Source organism: Triticum aestivum, chromosome 7B, assembly GCF_018294505.1.
Source record: "Triticum aestivum cultivar Chinese Spring chromosome 7B, IWGSC CS RefSeq v2.1, whole genome shotgun sequence".
NCBI classification, from domain to species: domain Eukaryota; kingdom Viridiplantae; phylum Streptophyta; class Magnoliopsida; order Poales; family Poaceae; genus Triticum; species Triticum aestivum.
In genome coordinates this window covers 720,098,089-720,111,537 of record NC_057813.1, presented here as the reverse complement: position 1 = coordinate 720,111,537, position 13,449 = coordinate 720,098,089, and the positions used below count along the sequence as shown (strand labels likewise).

The following is a 13,449-nucleotide window of genomic DNA, read 5'->3' as shown; positions in this document are numbered from 1 at the left end:
TGCACAGCAACCTAGTGGTGCACATGCAGTGCACCACTTGTCGCAACCTGGGAAAGTTGGAATGATCTTCGCAACAAATACTTCTTAACTAGTGATTTCAAAGTAACACACGCATCAGACTTCAGACCAGGGCTGGCCCATAGTCCGGGCAAAAGGGGCCCAACTACAAATTATTTCCAATCTACTTCAATAATGACAGTACAATGGCCAAATCCTACTCGGCGCCTTAAGCATCGAATATATGCCATTTCATAGCCAACATTCGAACCGGGGACCTCCTGGTCAATACGCGCTGCGCTAACCACCCTACTGACTACAACTTATGTGCTCAATCGAAACATATTTCCTCTTTTTTTCTTACACCTTCTTCTATTCTCCTTTTGATTTTCTTTTTTATTTGGAACAATTTTGTTTGGTTTTTTTTCTTAATACTCATTGAATGAACCTTTTGTTCCAAATTGATAAACTTTTTTTTCAAATTGAATGAACTTTGACAAAATTGAATGAACTTTTTTCTAAAATTTGATGAACTTTTTTTCAAATCAATGAACTTTTTTTAGATTTGATGAACTTTTTTTTCATATTTGATGAACTTTTTTTTCAGATTTGATGAACTTTTTTTATATTCGATGAACTATTCTCAAATCCGATGTTTTTTTTAAAAATCAATGAACTTTTTTAAAAAAATTGATGAACTTTTCCTGAAAATTGATGAGCTTCTTTTAAAGAGATGGTCAACGCGGTTAACTAAACTGATCAACGTTGTCAACTGAATCTATCAAGCGAGTTTTTTTGTCGAGCGATGCTAGGAAGGGCTCGATTGAGCACCACTATGATCGAGCGACGGGGGCGATAGAATGAATGGGCCGGTCCAAGTGAGCTGCACCTGAGCGGCACCAGGCAAAAGTGGTGCATAAGGCGCCAAGGAAGAGGACACAATAGGGGCGCCCCTATTTTCCCAAAATCACTAATTGAGGAGTACTCCTCACAATAATCACTCCCATCTTCTCAGGTTGTGACAAGTGGCGTGCTGGGAGTTTTCTCTTTTCTTGATGATCCATTTATTCAAAATGTTTTTTAAACAGTGTGTCCAAATCTCAAACTGTTTTCACCGTCGGATTCCTCGCGTCGAGATCATTATAATGTTGATAGGTTTTAACGTACTTTTTTTTAACAAAAAACCCAGACGAAAAAACCGAAGTAGGAGCATGTTTTTGCCTTTCTAAAAGAGGCACGACCGTGCCTCTCGTGAAATCACAACTGTGCCTCTCGCAGAAGCAAAATCGTGCCTCTCGCAGAAGGGATTTTTTTAGAAAATGTGTTTTTTGTTTTCGAGAGGCATGATCATGCCTCTCATGAAAGCACGACCGTGCCTCTCGCGGAAGCAAAACCGTGCCTCTCGTGGAAGAAAAAAAAACAGAAAACATATTTTCTTTTCCGTTTTCGAGAGGCACTGACGTGCCTCTCGCGGAAGCAAAACCGTGCCTCTCGCGGAAGAAAAAAAACATAAAACGGGTATTTTTTTTCATTTGCCAAGAGGCACGGTCATGCCTCTCAAAGCAAAACCGTGCCTCCTGGGCGGGCCCCTCTTTCTTTTCTCTTCCAGCCCCCGGCCCCTCTTTGATAAGGAAAGTTTTCATTTCTAAAATAAAAAAACCATGCCTCTTGCGGAAAAAAAACAGAAAACATGTTTTTTCGTTTCCGAGAGGCATGGTTGTGCCCCTCTCGAAAGCAAAACCGTGCCTCTCGCGGAGGCCAAAAAAAACGAAAACGCATTTTCTCGCGAAAAAAAATTCAAATTTTTTTCCCAAAAGCTAAGGAAGACCGGTGAAAAACCAGAACGTCGGGAAAACCCAGGAAAAACCATTTAAAGCCGAAAACGCGTGCGTAAAAATAAAAATAATAAGCCGAAGGGAGCGCCCGGAGCACGACACGTGGCGGGCGGCTGAGAGCGCGCCAAATGGTGCTGATCGTTGTGAGGCTCCCGAAGAAGTGCTCGTCAACTAGTTACTCTCTGTTTCCCTCTTTCTGCGAGAGAGAGGGAATGCTTGCTGGAGGAGAGGGCGAATTGGGCCGGCCTAGGCTCGAGAGAGGCCAGATCCTCTTTTTTTTACATTTTCTGATTTCATTTTTTTGCTTTACTTTTGTCCTTGTTTATACTTTAAAATATTATATAACAAAAAACATTTGAAACAAGTATTTGAAAAATATTTAACAAGTATTTTAATTTTTTTACAAGTATTTAAAAAATGTCGATCATGTATATAAAAATGTTAATGAAGCATTCAAAATAAAAATGTTGAACAAGTATTTCAAAAATGTTGAACAACTATTTGAAAAATGTTAACAAGTATTATAAATGTTGAACAAGTATTTGAAAAGGTTGAACAAGTATTTCTCCATATATACACCACCGTATTTATAGCTCCTCTAAGTGGATTTTGTGTACCAATTTTGCTTCATCCGCTTCTTCCTTCCGTTCAACATTCTCAATGTTATAGATTCTTAGTAACCCACCAAGCTGTTCCAACTGTCCTATCTCCCTTAACTTGAAACCGACGTCTTGGACAAAACATGACACATTTATACAAGGTTGCTCATTGCTCTATGAAGACCAAGGTGGACAGTGCACTGTTGAAGATCTAGGGCCCTCAGGTTATAAAATCTTGAGATGTTCGTGTTCAAACTTAATTTTGCATCTATCTTTAGGTAGTGAAGATGGACAAATCTCGGAAGGCTGCCGAACACGACCTCCAAAATATAACTATAAGATGCCTCAGACAAAAAAAAAATAGTACGAAGGGATGTTGCTTCCGCAAACAAATCACCAAAAGTCTTTGCAAAGCTTCCATGTGATTTTCCAAATAACAACACAGTTTGTAGATTTTCAACTTTCAACTTCTCATGCAATGTACTCAAATCCTTCTTAAAATCACCAAAGGGAAGGGGTGATGGAAAAGGCTTGACCCTCCCCCTCCTCTCTACCGCGACCGTGCCGGCCCCGCTGGCGGCCGGCCACGCCCATCCTCCTCCCCCGCGTGCCTCCCCCTCCCTCTTCCTCCCTGCCGCCGTCGCCAGTGCCCGCTGCAGGCCTGGCCCGGGCGACGTTGGTGGCGGCGGCCCCCTGGACTTTCCCCTCTCGGGGTCCGCCGGCGCGGGACGGGGCGATCCCGGGCGGTGTCTCTAGGCGGCGGCGGTCCAGCGCGGCGGCGGGGGTCCCTGGCGCAAGCGGGGGCAGACTTTTGGACGGCAGCGTCGCCGTTGGCGGCGGCGCTCGGCCCAGATCTGGGCCCTTCGGGCCCCATCTGGGCCTGTGCGGGCCGGCGGCGGGGTGGGTCTGCTTCGTGGCTTCCGAGAGGCGATGAGCGGCAGGGTACCGGTGGCGCCATCGCCGGCTTGCTGCAGCGTGGCGGCGGGGCTTAGTGGGCCCATTTCAGGCCTGGCCGGGCCAGGGGTGGCCTGGCATGCCCTGCCGTGTCCGGACGGCTACCGCGATGGTGCCAGATGTTCTGGCCTCCCTCTCGTTCGGCTTCCGTGCTGCTTGTCCCTCCGCGGGGCGCTTCTCTCCGGTCCTCTTGGCCTCGTGTTGGTGTTCGCAGTGAGGCGGCGTGGGTGGCGGCGCAACCGCGTTGGCGCATGGTGATGGGTGGCGGTCTGGCTGGTCGGCTCTGGTCCGTTGGGCGGTGGGGTTGGAGTGCAGGAGAAATCCTTGCAGGTTCTTCGGCTCCGATGCGGTGACACCTGCGGGTGCCACCATTCCATCCTGGAGCGTGTCGGTGATATCCATCCCCCACCTCCCTCCGCGTGCCGGGGGAGACCCTAGGACAAGTCCGGGCAGCAGCATCGTCGGTGTCGCATTCCTTCTTGAAGGTGTTGTTTGGTGCGCGGCGGTTCGGAGCTTGAGGGGGTTATTAACCCGATTTTGATGATTTGAGGGTGTTATTTGTCCCGGTTTTGAGTTCAGGGGGGTGTGTGTCCCAAAGAGTGGATTTGAGGGTGATTTGTATACTTCTTTCTTAAGCTTAACGAATGAGGTTAACGAGCCGGTGGGCTTTTTCAGCAGCCCACGTCGTTCTCTCCATTTTTTTCCAGCCAATTCAGCTATGCAAGTGGCCAACTGAAAAGCCCACCAGAGGAGAGGAGATTGCGCAGATCATAGCTCCAGGGGAGGGGACCTCCTATATGCGGCTAACTGCGGCAAGAGGTCGACCTTTCGCACAGGGCGGCTGGGCGTGGGCCGGCCCATTGGCAGGTGCAGTGCCACCGCGCCTGATCGACGTGAAAAACGCCAAAAAGAAGTAGGCTTAAAGCTGGGATTCGAACACACGACCACGGAATGAGTGGCGTGCTGAGTAAACCGCTGCGCCAGACAAGTCTTTGTGTTAAATACGATTCGCGACACTTCAAGAACTAAACGTCTGTGGCAAAACAAAAAACACAACTCTGTTTAAGGGATCGAACCAAGAAGCTCTTGCTCGTTAACAACGTCACAAGCCACCATAACTACTAAGATTAGATGTCTAAAATAGCAGCCAGTGTGTGTCAACTATAAGCCACAATGAGATAAACTTATTTCTAAATATTGAACGTGATTTTCTTTCTGAAAACAGTAAATATTTTTGAAATGCAAACATTTTCTAATTTTGAACAATATTTTTTAAAAGTCAAAAAAATTTAAAACACAATTTTTTAAAAAAAGGAACAAATTTTAATGGGAGAACAAAATTTAAATTATGAACAATTTTTTGGAAATCCAAACATTTTCTGAAAAACAGGAACAAAAAATTATAATCGGAACATTTTCCAAATTATGAACAGTTTTTCAAAAACACAAATGTTGAGTATTTTTTTTAAGATGTCTAGAACACAAATTTTGAGTAACTTTTTGAACGTACACTTTTTTCACAAATGCAAACAAAATTATGGAAACGAACAAATTTTGAATTTCCCAAAGATTTTTTGAGAACATGAACGTTTCGGAATTTGCAAAAAAAACATTAAAGCACGAACATTTTTTGAATGTTGAGACCAAATTTCGAAACAGAGAACACATTCCAAAGCGCGAACAATTTTTTAAGCACGAACATTTTTTGAATGTTGAGAACAAATTCCGAAACAAAGAACAAATTCCAAAGCGCGAACAATTTTTTAAGCACGAACATTTTTTGAATGTTGAGAACAAATTTCAAAACGGAGAACAAATTCCAAAGCGCGAACAATTTTTTAAGCACGAACATGTTTTGAATGTTGAAAACAAATTTCGAAACGGAGAACAAATTCCAAAGCGCCAACAATTTTTTAAGCACGAACATTTTTTTGAATCTTGAGAACTAATTTTGAAATGAAGAACAAATTCCAAAGCATGAACAATTTTTTAAGCATGAACATTTTTTCAATCTTGAGAACAAATTTCGAAACGAAGAACAAATTTCACAGCACAAACATTTTTTGAATCTTGAGAACAAATTTTGACACGGAGAACAGTTTTGAAAAATCCCGAACAAATTTGGTAGCATGAATTTTGGTTGAATACGTGAACAACAAATTGAAATCGGGTACATTTTCTGAATTTTGAAAGTTTTGAACTTTTTTGTGTAACAATAACAATTTTTGAATTTTGAGAACATTTTTTGAAAACAGAAAATAGTTTGGAAACATGAAAAATATTTTTTTTTAAAATGAGAAGACCCGAAATGGAAATAAAAAAACAAAGAAAGAAAATTTGTTGCAAAGAGAAATTAACTCGAAATTGTGAACAAATTTTTTATGGGAAATTTTTTGAATTTCTAAAGAAATTTTGAAAGCCCGAACATTATTTGAAACTCCCCGAACAAATTTTCAAAACGAGAACATTTTTCGAAATTGTGAACAAATTTTTTATGAGAACATTCTTGAAAGCACAGGAAAAAAAACTGAAAAAGGAAAGAGAAACAGAAAATAAAAGAAAAAAAGTCCGCTTAAGGAACCCTCTAGAAACTGATAAAAACCGGTTGGGAAACTTCTAGAAAGTTCCCAAAACCGGGACTTCCTACAGCGGGAGATGGGTCGGCCCACTTTATCGCGTCCTCTGTGCGATCGGTCGATCCCCTGTGCGATCGGTCGACTGTTTGACGCAGAGATTGTCAAATAGGGTTTTCCCCAGGAGAGTGCGGCGGGTGGGGGGCTCAGTCTCACCCGCCGCCACCAGCGGTCCGGGGCTGCGCCGGTCCGTCCATGGAAGAAGCGAGCTCTGCGCGCGACATGGCCCGAGCTCCGTCTTCTGTGCGCCCAAATCCTCTGCTTCGGTTCCAAGGTGCGTGCCACACCACACCCTTGGATCTCTCCATCGACCCCTTTGGTAAGGGAACGAGTCTCTTTTAGCTAGTTCCAAGCTTGATTTTAGCTCCGTTCTGTTTCCATGCTTGCCTAGCTCGATTCGTGTCATGTGCTCCTACGACTTGCCAACCAAATTAGTCTATCACAATTTTGTTGATGACGAAAAAAGGTTTCCCCCGCTTTATATATAAAGCAACAACATTTGTAGGCTGATATTTAGATTATAAATTTTAGGTAGTCGGCTTTCTAATGCTGAGAGAATAAATGTGTCTTCGACTGCAGTGTGTTTGTAATGGTGATTTAGGAATTCAGGTTGCATATTTAGCTAAGCAAAATGCTTAAAATTTATGTTAGGTCGATAGTAGCTCTACACTAGCCTATCCCGCGCGGCGTCACGCCGTGCCTGTCGATACAGTGCTGTTATATGTGTTGTGATTTGATTTGGCTTGAACCTCTCTTCTCTCTTGATGGACACACACTTCTTGTTATGGGCAACAAATACTCTTTTTCATTTCTTACCAATGATACTTATTTTTGCATACATGGGGTATGCGCGGCACAGGTCACGCATTGTTGGCTTGTTTCATTGAGATTTGTGTGTGGTAGAGAAAGACTTATGTGTTGACCACTTTGTTGTTTGATTGGTTGGTACTCATGTTGTTGTCCATTCATTCATTTCTTCAGGAATGAATGGTGTGTATTAGCTGCAGTTCTGTGTGTCAAGTCTTGTCTACGTGCGTCATTTACGTGGGAAGCATTTGTTACTACTTGCCACAATAAATAGAGTTTTCCTTTTGTTGCAATTACCCTGCTTTAGCTACAACTGTAAAATAGGTTGGAAAGCGTTGAACCCTTTGTCTCGGACCGCGTCTGTATATATATGGCATAAGCCTTGGCGTACAAGTTGAGGAGATCGATCATGACGATCGTTACAGGAGATATAGAGAGGAGAGCTACGGGAGAGAGAGAAGAAGAGATAGAGATGAAGTACAAGTTTAAACAACAAGTCCTATCTCTATGCAACTATTCTAACACTCCCCCTCAATCTGAACCTCACTGAGCTTTGCCAAGGTTGAGATTGTATGCAAACTTTTCCAATCCTCTCAAAGAAAGTGGTTTTGTAAACCCATCTGCAAGTTGATCTCCTGTAGGGATGAACTTGATGTCAAGCAACTTCCGAGCCACTCTTTCTCTGACAAAATGAAAGTCTACCTCAATGTGCTTTGTTCTAGCATGAAAAACATGATTGGCTGAGAGATAAGTTGCACCAATATTATCACACCATAATCTCGCAGCCTGAGGTGCTTTAATGCCAAGCTCATAAAGAAGTGTCTGAATCCACATTACTTCAGCTGTAGCATTAGCCAAGGCTTTATATTCAGCCTCTGTACTTGATCTTGAGACAGTGGCCTGTTTTCTTGCGCTCCATGACACAAGATTTGTTCCCAGAAAAATAGCAAAACCACCTGTAGATCTTCTATCATCAGCACATCCTTCCCAGTCTGCATCTGAATAAGCAGTTACAAGAAGAGAGGAGGACTTGGTAATTTGAAGTCCAAGACCTTCTGAGTACTTAAGATACCTTAGAATTCTCTTAACTGCAGTCCAATGAGTAGTTCTAGGTGCATGCAAATATTGACATACCTTGTTTACTGAGTAGGAAATATCAGGACGAGTAAGAGTTAAATATTGCAAGGCTCCTACAACACTCCTATAATTTTTTGCATCAACTGGTGCAAGAGCTTCTCCACTTTCTGCTGTAAGCATTTCTGAGGTAGAAATTGGTGTATTAACTGGCTTGCAATTTTCCAAACCCACTTTTTGAGAATATCAGTGGTATATTTTTCCTGTGAGAGGAGTATGCCATCTTTAATTTTCTTCACTTCTATTCCAAGAAAATAATGAAGATCGCCCAAGTCTTTGAGCGCAAACTCCAATTTCAAATCCTTAAGCAAGCAAGTAGTAGCTTCTGCACTTGAACTAGCAACAATTATATCATCTACATAAACAAGCACAAAAATAGTAACATTGCCTTTTCTAAAGAAGAACAATGAGGTATCTGCCTTGGATGGTATGAACCCAAGGTGTTGCAACTGCATGCTCAATCTGTGATACCAAGCTCTTGGTGCTTGTTTCAAGCCATATAATGATTTGTCCAACTTACAAACATACTGTGGTGTGCTGTCATCCTCATAGACTGGTGGTTTCCTCATGAACACTTCTTCCTCAAGAACACCATGAAGAAACGCGTTCTGAACATCTAGCTGTCTTAAGCTCCAACCTCTGGAAATAGCAATAGACAGAACAAGTCGAATAGTGGTAGACTTAACAACAGGGATAAATGTATCTTCATAATCAATTCCAAATCTCTTCTTAAAACCTTTTGCAACTAATCGAGCCTTATACCTATCTATGCTTCCATCAGACTTTCTTTTTATCTTGTATACCCACTTACAATCAATAACATTGTCACCATGTTTTGGTGGTACCAAGTGCCAAGTTTTATTTTTCATCAGTGCATCATATTCATTGTCCATAGCTTCCTTCCAATCCTTATTAGCAAGGGCATCATGCAAATGAATTGGTTCACCGGTAGTGGTAAGAAAAGCTCGTTTAACTTTGTCATACCTTATAGTACCATCATTGTATTGTTTTTCTTTGACAATACCTGACCGGGACCTTGTTTGCCAAAGAGAAGTTGTAGAAGACACAGGAACAGCCGCTGTGAAAGACGGAGCACGCGATCCTGGTGAAGTGTTATTGGCCACAGAAGATCCAGTCGGTTCTCTATCAGGGAGCAAATCTGTCGGCTCCTGATCTGAGGCGAAATCTGCCGCCCTGCCGGTCGGGGACCCAGGCGCGCAGGCGGAATATAACGCCCTGCCGCGACTGGCCATTGTGGGGCCGGGCACGCGCCCGTGGTCGGCCACTGAGGGGGCCCGCGGTGACGGGGTGACAGGGGATTCGCCCCTTCCCGCACATGGGCTGGCGGGTGGCTCGATGCGCGGAGACGTGGTGTGAGGCGATGCGTCAAGGCCAGTGGGCTCCATCCTGGCTGCTTGGTCGGTCGCCTGCCCACGTGAGTCCAGGCCCACGAGCGGATCGCCCTGGGATCGCGTGCTGACAGCGGCAGGCTGAGCGTGTAGATCCACCTGGGATCGCGTGTCGTCAGCCAAATCTGCATTGTGCTCCGCGCCGCCCTTGTTTGTTTCCTGACACATGAAATCACAGTTTGGATTAGTAGAAATTGCAACAGAACCAGAATATGTTGTGGATTTTTGCACATGATCAAGTTCAGTTAACTCTCCCCCATGATCAGAAGGTGCATCAAAATCAGATAAGAGTGCAAATTCAGCACGAAGTAAAGCTCCCGCATTGGGGTGAAGCTTGGCAAAAGGAAAAATTGTTTCATCAAAAACAACATCACGAGAAATATAAATGCGTCCAGTAGAGACTTCAAGGCACTTGTACCCTTTATGGAGATTGCTATAACCTAGGAAAACACACTGAGTGGATCGAAACTCAAGCTTATGGTGGTTGTATGGACGCAAATTGGGGTAGCAAGCACACCCAAAAATTCTAAGAGAGTTGTAATCAGGTTTTTGGTGGTACAAGCGCTCTAATGGAGTAGAGTTGCCAATGACTTTGCTAGGAAGCCTATTAATAAGATAGGTGGCAGCAATAAACGCTTCATCCCAATATTTTAGAGGCATGGAAGCATGAGCTAGAAGGGAGAGGCCAACTTCGACTATGTGGCGATGTTTGCGCTCAGCAGAGCCATTCTGTTGATGTGCGTGAGGACATGACACATGATGAGCAATGCCAATGCTCCAGAAGAAAGAGTTGAGTTTTTCATACTCCCCTCCCCAGTCACTTTGGACTGACAGAATTTTTCTATCAAATTGTCTTTCAACGAGTTTCTGGAATTCTTGAAAGATAGAAAAAACTTCAGATTTATACTTGAGTAAATAAATCCAAGTAAACTTGTTGTAGTCATCAATGAAACTGACATAATATTTTTTTCTGCCAAAAGAATCTCGGGCATGGACCCATACATCACTAAAAATAAGCTCTAAAGGAGCATGAGAAACACTATAAGACTTGGGATACGGAAGCTGGTGACTCTTGGCATATTGACAAGCTTCACAAATAGACTCACTAATGGAACTTTGTGACAAAGGAGGTTTGCCTTTATTAACTACTTGTTTCACTATAACTGAAGATGGATGTCCTAATCTTTGATGCCACTTTTCTAAAGAGGGTTTGATGACGGAGTAGACTTGACGATGCTGACGACTAAGTGCTCCTGATGTGATGGGGTAGAGACCCCCAATGCATCTACCGTGATGGAGAAGTTCCCTCGTTGCCCGATCCTTGATGAAAAAATAACGAGGGTGAGTTTCAAAGAAAACATTATTATCGGTGGCTAGACGAGACATGGATGCAAGATTTTTATCAGCTTGTGGGACATGAAGGACATCCTTAAGAATGAGATCACGTTTAAGATTAGGGGAATTAATTGAAGCTTGACCAATGTGGCAAATGTCCATACCTCCTCCACTTGAAGTATGGATCTGATCAGCGCCATGGTACCTCTCGCGAAGAGCAAGTTGCTCTAGTTCATTGGTGACATGATCGGTGGCACCAGAGTCAACGTACCAGACGCCTTCTCCGGCTTGTTCGCGCATGGCAGCAGCAACATGGCGTGAGTCAGGGACAAAATTCTCATCGCAGCGGTGCCAACAATCCATGACCTCATGGCCGGATTTCTTGCAAAGCTGGCATCGGGGACGAGGACGTGAGGCGGCAGGACGGTGGCTGTTGTTGGAGTTGAAGCTGCCGCCGCCACCGCTGCTGTTGGAATTGTTGTAGCCGCCCCCGTTGTTGTAGCCGTAACCCCCACCAGAGCGAGCGCCGTCGCCCTGAGGAGCGCCGCGTCCGCAGCCGCCGCCACGGTTCTGCCCTTGGTGACCGCGCCCACGGCCGCGACCACGAGCAGCAGAGTTGGCCGAGGACTGCCGTAGATCGCCTCCATGAAGAAGGGTGAGGCGCGCGTCGAAGCTCAGTAGCTGGCTGTACAGCTCCTGGACGGTGATGGGTTCCACACGAGCAGCAAGTGCGGAAACAACCAGATTGTACTCCATGTCCAAACCAGCGAGGATCTTGGAGACGATTTCCGGGTCGGAGAGAGCCGCGGCAGTGCACGCAACTTCATCAGTGAGACTTTTTATCCTGCCAAGATATTCAGCCATTGTCATGTTACCTTTTTTAGGTTAGTGAGCTCGATGCGGGTGTTGATGGCTTGGGCTTGGCTCTGGGCGACAAACATGGCGTGGATGGCGCTCCAGACTTCTGCCGGCGTCTGCAACGTCGCGACCTGTGCGAGGATATCGCGGGAGAGAGATCCCATCAGATACCCTTGTAGCTGCTGCTGTTGTGCGTACCAGAGGGATCGGGCATAGTTGAAGATCTGTTCCTCCTTGCCGTCCTTGGTAACGGTGAGGGTGGCCGGCGGTGGCGGGCTCGTCCCGTCGAGGTGGTGTTCCATCTGTGCACCTTTGATCTGAGGCAGCACAATGGCCTTCCATAAGAGGAAGTTTCCCCTCGTGAGCTTCTCCTATGGTGCTGATCCGAGAAACCCCGCAGTGGTGCTGGATGAGGATGGTGCGAAGGCGTAGGATGAGGTGGTGGTGATCGCGCCCGAGGTGCCGGACAGCGATGCAGCGGCGGTGGTGGACATGATCTCGATCGAGGGAGAAGGCTTGATGCGCTTTTAGGGAGGTAGCTAGATGCGATCTTTGATCTATGAGGAAGAGGCTCTGACTACCATGTAAAATAGGTTGGAAAGCGTTGAACCCTTTGTCTCGGGCCGCGTCTATATATATATGGCATAAGCCTTGACGTACAAGTTGAGGAGATCGATCATGATGACCGTTACAGGAGATATAGAGAGGAGAGCTACGGGAGAGAGAAGAAGAAGAGATAGAGATGAAGTACAAGTTTAAACAACAAGTCCTATCTCTATGCAACTATTCTAACAACAACAATAGTTTTTGTTGCTATTGCTGAATTGCACGCACCACCAGTTCTTGCAAGCTCATCATCAATTTCTTCTCCGAAGAACAGAGTTGAATAATACTACTCACGTAAGCAGCACATCTTTTTTTTCTCCTGATAATCGAAACCAGATTGCTGAGATCAGGCCTGCAACGCTCTTAATTATCACCAGACATACATAAACTGGTAAAAAAAATAGGGATCATTAATTAATTAGTTATGGCAGTGCAGTGGATGGAATAAAAAGCACAAGGAGGGGGCGACAGGGGTGCCCCTGACCCAACCGGTGGCCTTGGATCCGGAGATTCAGCAGAGTGCAGACACACATGACACACACACACTTCCGCTGCCACTTTACAATGTCAGCGGCTTCACCGCTGCTCGCCGCCACCCAATCGGTCATTTCCTTGCTTATTTGCCGCTGCTTGCTACGTCCATCTTCACCTACTGATCTTTCCCATGGAAATATAAAAATTGCAGCCCTGGCTGCATGACTCTCTCTCTCTCTTCCTCCTTTGCTGCGAGGCACAAGTGCTGTGGGGAAAAGCTATTCTTCCATGCACGGGAGGTCTGGTGCATGCATGCGTCGTTGGTTCTGCTGGAGATCCCTGCTTGCGAGCTAGCCTTCCTCGTATACGCATAGTATCTACCATTCGCATTAATAGCCTCGTATCAGCACGTCAGTTATCAATCCACTTTAGCGTCCTTCTTTCTCTCTTTTCCTGTTCACGACAGGTCACTATGACACATGCATGTCTCACAATATCTCTCCCCTCTTCATCTCAAAATCCATCACTTTTACTTCCCTTATCACAGTTTAGATGGTTCATATCTTTAAAACCAAAACCCATTTTTGTTGAAATTTTTATGTATTTGACACTAGTGCAGAACCGGCCTTTAGTGCCGGTTCGTAACGGCCTTTAATGCCGGTTTGCCAACCGGCACTAAAGAGTGGGGACTAAAGGCCCCTCCCCCCTCCCCTCCCTTTAGTATCGGTTCGTCACGAACCGGTGCTAAAGTGACACCACGTGGCACGAGTCAGGCCCGTGTGCGCGTAGGACATTAGAACCGGTTGCT

The 13,449-nt window shown here is 45.0% G+C and overlaps 1 pseudogene; it reads right to left on the bottom strand.

Moving 5' to 3' along the window:
* Positions 1-11,374: 11,374 nt before the first annotated feature.
* On the bottom strand, positions 11,375-11,485 carry LOC123163400 (uncharacterized; annotated as a pseudogene).
* Positions 11,486-13,449: the final 1,964 nt, after the last annotated feature.